This window comes from Peromyscus leucopus, chromosome 3 (genome assembly GCF_004664715.2).
Source record: "Peromyscus leucopus breed LL Stock chromosome 3, UCI_PerLeu_2.1, whole genome shotgun sequence".
Classification (NCBI taxonomy): Eukaryota; Metazoa; Chordata; class Mammalia; order Rodentia; family Cricetidae; genus Peromyscus; species Peromyscus leucopus.
Window position 1 is genome coordinate 13,175,459 of NC_051065.1, and position 9,103 is coordinate 13,184,561.

At 41.7% G+C, this 9,103-nt stretch overlaps 1 pseudogene; it reads left to right on the plus strand.

Moving 5' to 3' along the window:
* Positions 1-222: 222 nt before the first annotated feature.
* Positions 223-7,707, plus strand: LOC119087569 (annotated as a pseudogene).
* The last annotated feature ends 1,396 nt before the right edge of the window (positions 7,708-9,103 follow it).

The window sequence follows — 9,103 nt, forward strand, 5'->3', positions numbered from 1 at the left end:
CCCTTCATGAGGAAACTGCTTTCAATGGTCAAGTTATCAAAAAATGAGCACCAATAACAAGAGAACGCCTCCTTCAAACTCACAGCAATAGCGCTGGAACTTGAGGCCCTGAGGAAGAGAGAGGGAGGGGCCAAAGAAGAAATAGAGGCAGGCAGTAAGTTTTGAGCGGCAGTGGAGGAAGAAAAGGCAGGAACAGTGAATGGGAAAACCAGGAAGGCCAATATGGGCACACTGTGTGAATGCCTGGACACAGACTACTGCACACAGGAAAAGAAAGAAGCCACCACTAACATTTGCAATGATCTGTATACACTCTCCATTATAGCGCTGAGTACAAGAAATCAAGTTTCAAGTGACATCTGCAGTGTGAAGCTATTTAGGACAGTTCAAGAGCAGAGTGAGCACAAACTAGCCTTCTTAGGTGCTCAAGATCTCCTGTATTTTCATCCCAGTGGGGGCCACATGGGAATATTCATATACAAAATTTCATGTATATCTACATTTAAAATTAGTGAGTATTTCTGCAAGATATGGTTCAATTTTGTGAAATCTCTCTCCCTTTTTTTTCTTAATGCTTTAGTGAGATGACTAGCTCGACAGAGAACAGATGCTAGATTCTGTCAGGATTGTCGAGGAACTATGTGGAACAAATCTCAATGCTGCTTATCTGGAACATTAGTCCTCTTCCTGCATGGAAATGACAAGGGCATCTCCAGGGATCCTCATCATGAATCCAGAGACACACTGAGTCAAAAAGCCAATGATGCTCAATTCACACTGAAGACACAGGCTGTGTCAGCACAGAGGGCGGCCAGCTCAGAACTAAGGTCTGTGACTGTGGCGAGAGTCAGAATCAGGGGAGGAAGACATGAAGCAAAAATCCCAGCATATCTGATTCACATGGACTTCCCATCCATGCCGAGAACACTGTACACTAACTACGTGACATGGACGTATACCTCAAGTCCTAGTTGTTGTGCAAAAAGGAAACCTTAGTCAGCAATAGGAAACAAAATGAAGACAAAAAGTATACCTCAAATAAAATCTTAAGCACTTGGTTTGTGGTATTTTCAGTTCAGTGATTCTGTGAAAAGAAAATCGTGAGTTTACGGGAAATGGCATGGTGAGGTTTGGTGTTAATCTCACTGTCAACTTGACCACATATGGAATTGCCTGAGACATACCCCTGTGTGTATGTGAGGCCATTACCAGAGAGGTTTATCTAAGGAAGGAAAACCTCTCCTGAATCTAGGCTGCAGTATTCCAGTCACACTGTAAAATGGAGACAGCAAGCAGAACGCCAGCAATCATTTCTCTGCTTCTTGACTGTAGATGCAATGTGGTCAGCTGCTTCATGCTCCACCATATGCCTTCCCTACTGTGATAAACTCTGAGCCAAATAAGCCAGTCCTTCCTTAAGGTTTTGGGTTTTGTGGGGATTTGTTGTTGTTGTTTTGAGGGTTTTGTTCTGTTTTTCGAGACAAGGTTTCTCCGTGTAGTTTTGGTACCTGTCCTGGATCTCACTCTTTAGCCCAGGCTGGCCTCCAACTCACAGAGATCTGCCTGGCTCTGCCTCCCGAGTGCTGGGACATGCACCATCACCTCCCTGTGAAGTCTTTTGTTTTTGTTTATTTTTTTTAATATCACAACAACAAGAAAAGTAATTGACATGGGGAGTGTCAGTAATTGTCAGGCACTCCTGGGTGCCCTCTTTCTCACAGTGAGACACTGGTTGGTTTGTAAGCAGACAGATCAAGATCCTTGGAGACAAGCTGACCAGTGAGGAGAGACTGCCAGTGAGAGTCTGAGTGCTGAGAATGTTTGGGATTGATTTGAAGACTTTGCACTCATCAAATACCCAGCAATGCAGGCTGGAAGACTTGCTGACTTCCTAAGAAACTTCTCTGGTACAAATAACTTTGAACACTTTGTAACCATTTTTAGAAAAGGGGTGGGGCTGAGAAAGTTGCTCTTTAGATTCAAATTATGCACATTTGTATACAATAGTGTCGCTAGTGACCCCAGTTATTTCACTGACTTGACTCTGTCCAGGGACAGCTGCTAGAATAACACCTCAAATTCCTTCTAAAGAACTTTCAATGGGCAGATAAAGCTAATAAAAACTATTAATCACGCAAATCTGTGTTATAGGTATTGTTGCCGGGATACAACCTGGTTACTTCTGCTCTCTCTTTTCTGAAAGGAAAGACTTAACAGAAGCAGCGCCGGGGCCCAAGATGCCATTCTATGGGTTTAGACAAAACAGCACACTCGGTCGTTAGCTCCTACATTTTATGTCCCGTGACCAAGGTGAACCTCTTCTCTTTTTCACTGGGAACTGTAAGACTGGGAACTGCGGCCACCGTGGTGTTCACAGTCGGAAAAGTTAGGAAGTGAGGGAGGAGAGTGAGGGTTGCTGTAGCTCTCCAGTGCATGGCACCTCAGGACTTCCAGATGGGAGCCAAACTTTCAGTGCTACTTACGACAATTTGGGCTGGCTTGTCTGTCAGTTGCTAATTAACGTATTGTGCTGTATTCTGCCTTGTTTCTACTTTTTAATAACTTTAAGCTTTCACCAGAAAAAGCCCCTTGAGTCAAATATCAACATCCTGCTGAAACCCAAGCAGCAGCACCCTGCCATCTCCACTTTCCATTAAGCACACTGTCATTTTTCACAATCACTACATAATATATTTCAAATTAATTAGAACAAAATATATTTCTTCACCAGATCAAGGCCAAAATTCCAAGTGTAAATTAAAACAACTATTTAGTGATCCCTACCCTGTGTGATGATTGTTAGGAATCCCAGATTCAATCAGGAGCTCCAGAGCTAGACAAGTTAATATGAAAGAGCTGAGAGGGTCTATAATACAAACAGTTTTGCTAGAATTTAATTTGAGTTAAGAGTGGAAAAACAAAGTAACTTGCATTCTTTTTTTTCTAGGAAAAAGAGACATCAGAAGCCAGAGAGATGACTTGGCTGGTAAAGTGTTTGCTGCACAAACCTAAGGACCTGAGTTCAGATTCCTGACACCCTGCAAAATGCCAGCTCTGGTGCAACCTGTAAATCCTGAGCTGGATGGGGTACAGCAAGGAGGAAAGGACACTGCAGAGCTAGGCAGATCCCTGAAGTTCATTGGACAGTCAGCCCTGAGTTCCGTAAATGACCCTGTTTCAGATAAACAAACAAACTAACTAATTAATTAATTAATGGATTCCCAGAACTCAGCCTGGTGCCTGGCCATGGATCCCTGCATCTGCCTCCATCTGTCACTGGACAAGGCTCTATGATGAGAGGTAAGTTATTCACTAGACTGGTCACTAGAGTAGACCAGTCCAGGCACCCTCTGGACCACTGCCAGCAGACCAAGGTGGTGTCATCATTGTGGATTCCTGAGAGCCTCCCCAGCACCCTGCCTCTTCCTATTCCCATGATCTCCTCATTTATCGCAGTATCTCCCTCCCTGCCCTCCCACTCTGTTCCTGTTCCAGCTCGACCCTCCCATGTCCCAATGTTCTCATCCCCCACTCCTTGCACTTCCCCAACCCACCACACCTAGTCCGCTCATGTAGACCTCATCCACTTCTTCACAGGGTCATCCATGTGTCCCTCCTAGGGTCTTTCCCTGTTAGCTAGCCTCTCTGGAGTCTGGCCATCCCTTCCCTCACATCTAGTATCCACTTATGAGTGAGTATATACTATGTTTGTCCTTCTGAATCTGGGTTACCTCACTCAGGATTATATTTTCTAGTTCTATCCATTTGCATGCAAATTTTATATCATTGTTTTTTACTGCTGAGTAGAACCAGGCTGAGGTCTAAGAATCCAACTGATGAGAAAAAGGAGGGATTCTGCAGGTGAGGGACGTCGAGATCATGATGGGAAGACATGCAGAGGTGACCGGCCACACTAGTGGAACCCCATGAACTGTGGACTGATGGCTGTGGATCCTCCATGGGACTGGGCCAGGCCCTCTGTATACGGAAGACAGTTGTTTGGCTCGAACTGTTTGGGAGGCACCCAGGCAGGGGGATCGGGATCTGTCCCTGGTCTATGGGCAGGCTTCTGGGAATCCAGTGCCCGTGGTGTGACACCTTGCACAGCCTTGGTGCAGTGGGAAGGAGCTTGGACCTGCCTAGGCTCAGTGTGCTGGGCTCTGCTGACTCCCCATGGGAGACCTCGATTTGGGGGATGTGGGGATGCGGGGTGGCTTGAGAAAAAGAGCTGGGGGTGGGAGGAGAGAAGAGGGGGGATCTGTGGATGGTATGTGGAGTGAGTAGAAAATTTCTTAATAAAATAAATGCAGAGAAAGACACCCAGAGTCTACCTCTGGCCTCCAGGTGCACATGCTTTCACTTATGCATGCTCACACTCACACACACACCTCACACATTGTGGTGATTTGAAGAGGAATGGCCCTCATAGGCTCATATATTTGAATGTTTGGTCATTAGTGAGTAATTATTTGAGAGCGATTAGGAGGTGTGGCTTTGTTGGTAAAGCTATGGGCCTGTTGAAGGAAGTATGTAACATCAGGGTGGGTGTTAGAATTTAAGATGCTCTCTTCCTGCTGCCTGCCAATCCAGATGTAGAGCTCCCAGCTCCTTCTCCAGCACCATGTCTGCCTGTGTGCGGCCATGCTTCCTGCCATGCTGATAATGGACTAAACCTCTGAAACTGTAAGGAAGCCCCAGTTAAATGTTCTCTTTTATAAGAGTTGCCATGGTCATGGTGTCTCTTCACAGCAATAAAACACTGACGAAGATGCACACAAACATTAAACTGAATACTCATACATACACACAAACACACCAAAAATAATAAGAGCAACTGAACATATAAAAATATCGCTCTAAATTACAATGAGGTTTAATGTAAAAGAGAACATTTTCTTCACAATCCTTCCAGTTATTAACTTTAAAATAAAGTGAAATGAGTAAAATAAAAGGCCTCTGGTTATCAAATTTTGTTATAAGGTCTATATTTAGAACGGTTTAGTCTTCTGTGTATCTGTGTCGCTATATACTGAAATGGTTTTAGTGCACATTAATTATCTCTTTAAAAGTTTGAAGAAGCCAACAGATCTCACGTATTTTTGTCAAGAATCTAAATCTGGTCCTCTGCCTTTTTCTACTCAGCTGGAATGTCTGTCCACTGCTTCATGTTTGAGTAGAAAAGCAATTCTTCTTGATGTTTCTGGGAGTCCACAAGTCTACTTTTCATATCTCTGAATTATAACTATCTTTTGGTTCTATGCTAACCTAGAATGGGAATATTCTGAATTATATTATTAGCAATAAAGACTCTTTGTTGTGGAATGTTTTTACTTTACTTTAAAAATACTCAACCAAACATATCTAGTATGCATATATCAAGAAAGTTGTTTTGTACTGTTATAACTGTGAATTGTTGCTGCTTCTATATGAGGAAAAATAAAATTAACATCTCACTCATTTCTTGTTTTCAACCAATCGCATAAAATGGCTGAGGGTGATTGATAAGCTAGAGTAACTTCAAAATAAATAATAATTTCACTTGCAGTTCATCTTGGAAAGAATTCCCTTTTGACTTCTCTGGGAAAATACAAGCCATCACTTAGAACATCGAGATCATGTTATAATACCAAGTAATGTGCAATAGCTCAGTAGTTCAGAAAAAGTCAACGTTGACTTTTCCTTCATTCTCCAGATCACCTGGTTCTGCTCTGTCCACATCCTGGTCCTCTTTCCACATACTAGCTAATTAAGTAGAAACTATTCAGACTGTTACTAATCACTCTGGGAAAGGGAGGAATAATATGTCAAGTCATCTATTGACTCTGTAAGTGTGAATTTTGTTCATAGTTTAAAAACTGCAGCAAATGTCATGGCCACTTCATGAAGGCAAGGATGATTAACCCCAAAATTCCCTAAAGGATCAATAAAAAAAAATAAGTAATAAACAGAACTAATGAGTACTAAGCTATAAGAAATAGAGTCCTATACTGTTCTATCCCCCCTCTACCTCCACCACCTTGTCATCCTTTCCTTCTGCAGTGAGAGAAGAGATGTCTTCCTCTGCCTAGGAATGGTCTTTTCCTCTGCTCCGGGCATCCAAGGACTCAGCTGAATGTTTTCTTAGATGTACTCATCTGCTCCTTGTATTCTCCTTCCCTCACTTGTCAGAAGCATATTGGCTTCTCCTGTTCCAGACATAAATCTCACTTTATCCTTACAATTCCTCTTTATTCTTAAATGTCTCCTCTTGCAACTCTTCCTCAGAAACAAATATTTGAGAATAGATTCACATAGCCCCAGAACTGGCCCCTCCATTCCCATCCATTCCTCAGCTCACTGACCTGATGAGGACTTGACCGCTTTCATTGAACTTAGCTTGCTACCTGTTCTTCAAATAATCTTATTTCCAGGCTCCTTCTCAAGTCTCAGGCTATCACCATGCTGATGATACTCAAGTATGTCTGCCAAGAGCTGATACAATTTCAGGTATACCAGCTGGGGCACTGCTCTCTGCTCCCTGTGTATCTCCATGTAGTAACTATTACTTAAATTCCAGAGGCACTTGACTTCATAGGAAAAGAAAATTGATGTTTCTGTAGCCAAAATCGAAAAGAAAAAATAAAACATAATATTTTATGTTTTATTAGCACTTTGTTAAAATACAATTAAACAAACTCTATATTTGCTTAAGTAAATTTGTCTATTTGCTTAATTATCTCCTATTCCTGAAATTGGCACAGCAGATTTTTAAGAAATAGTTGTGTGTGAAGTATCAATGCAATTTTTGCTAAGTAGCTTTTATCAGAGTATCCTCATTCTCAGGCACTGTTTCTAGGCAGAGCTAGCATGTTCAATTGCATGGAGGTATACAAGAATGCAAGATCTACTAACGATGTCCTATCTCTTTAAATAGGGTGATGGGTTGCTGCTCAATTCAGAAAACCTATAACCATAATTACTAATGTTAAAGACTGGACTGATGTACTAACAGGCAACCCTGAAACATCTTTGCCTTATAAAATAAATAACGAATAAACAAATAAATATAAATAAATAGATAAATAAATAAATGAATGAATAAATAAATAAATAAATAAGAGTCTTACTTTTCACTAATGCTACATTTCTATTGGTGATTCTATTAACCGATGGTTCAAGAGAAATGTCACAGACTGAATTGTATCTTCTAAATTTCAACTGCTGAGGTGGCCCATTCTCATCATGAGATGTGACCACTGGAGTGCCTACAAGCTTCTTCTCTCACAACACCATAGCAGATGCTTTCACTGGTACCTGGAAACTAGTGGACAGCAAGAATTTTCATGACTTCAGCAAGTCTCTTGATATGAGCTTTGCCACCAAATAGGTATCTAGCATGACCAATCCTATCACAATTTTCAAAAACAGGGACACTATCATCTTAAAGATGCACAGTGTATTCAAGAACACAAAGGTCAGCTTTCAGCTGGCGTGGAGTGTGATGAGACAGCAGCAGATGACAGGAAGTTGCTCACGACCCTGGACAGAGGTAAACTTGTCCATGTGCAGCAGTAGGACAGACTGGAGACAACTCTTATGTGGGAGCTAAGTGACAGGAAACTCATCTTGATGATCACCCACAGCAAAATGGTGAGTACTTGAACTTACAAGGAGACGTATCCAGGCTGCACCATCTCGGACTCATTCTCTGACAACTGGGGACCTTGACTCAGGACCAGTTTACCTCACCCCTACACACACACACACACACACACACACACACACACACACACACACACACACACACACGGAGGAGAGAGAGAAAGAGAGAGAGAGAGAGAGAGAGAGAGAGAGAGAGAGACTGATGTTTTGCATAAATACTGTGGTTAGAATTTTATTGGAGCCAAGCAGAACCTGCCAGGATCCAGTTCCTGCTGTGTATGTGGTGTTTTGTTTTTTTGTTTTGTTTTGTTTTTGAAACTTGTCCAAAGGTGCTCTGAGGTCAATAAAGCAGAGCCAAGGGGGAAAGAAAAAAAAAAATCAGCTATTGAAAGGCAAGCTTGCGGCATGACTGTATTTAAAGACAGAGCTTTTGGGGTTGTTTTGTTTTGTTTTTTGAGACAGCTTTTAATAAAGTGATAAAGGTTAAATGAGATCCGAAGGATGGGTCCTTAGTCCAAAAGAAACAGTGTCTTTATTAAAAGAGGTGAAGACACAGAGAGTATTTGCATATAGAGAACATGATAGAGAAGCCAGAAGACAGCCATTAGCAAATCAGGAAGTCAGACTACAGCAAAATGAGTTATTGACAGTGGATAGTTGCTTGGGCAGGAAAGTCACTCTGCGGGTATGTGTCCACTGGTAGGTTTCTCATGAATCAACGAGATGGCCTCATACTCATGCGCATATGGGCAGTGAGTTGAAAAAAAAAGACATTAAGGTGGAAGGGATAGATTTGATCATATTGCATTGTATAGATATATGTATGAACTTCTCAAAAGAATTAAAGCTATAGGTACCTTGATTTGGGACTTCCCACTTGCTAAAATATGAGAAAATAAATTTCTGTGGAGTGAGCCAATGAAGTCAAGAAATAAGACATAAAACTAAGAGCTCACTGGGACCTATAATCTAATTCATCTAGACACTGTCTCCTGGGACAGTCCAAGGCCCTATCTGAAAGGCAATTTGTACCACAGTCACTGGGAATATATTCAAAAGCATGATAGGTACCTCGCTGTCCAGAACAGACCCAAGACCCCATGAAAAATCATCCCATTAAAACTATTCTTTTTCGAGGTGGACTTTGAATATTTAGAATGAGCAATTCAACTTAAGATGAATGGGACTAAGCGGCAGGACATGTATGAAGCTTAAGGGAAACATTAAGTAACCATAGAGGAGCCTGCCACTTTTTTCCCTGTCAGTTTTGAAATCCAGCATTTCCTCGGCAATACATAACAGAAGCCTTTTTTTTTTTTTTTTTTTTTTTTTTTTGGTCTTGTGGCAGCCACCTCCTGATCTTCCTTCATACTTTCCCTAACAGTTTAAAGAGTGGTCACCTAAGAAAATAATTAGATGCATCTCTGACATTTTCCAGCCCTAGATTAATGAGGTATGTTTT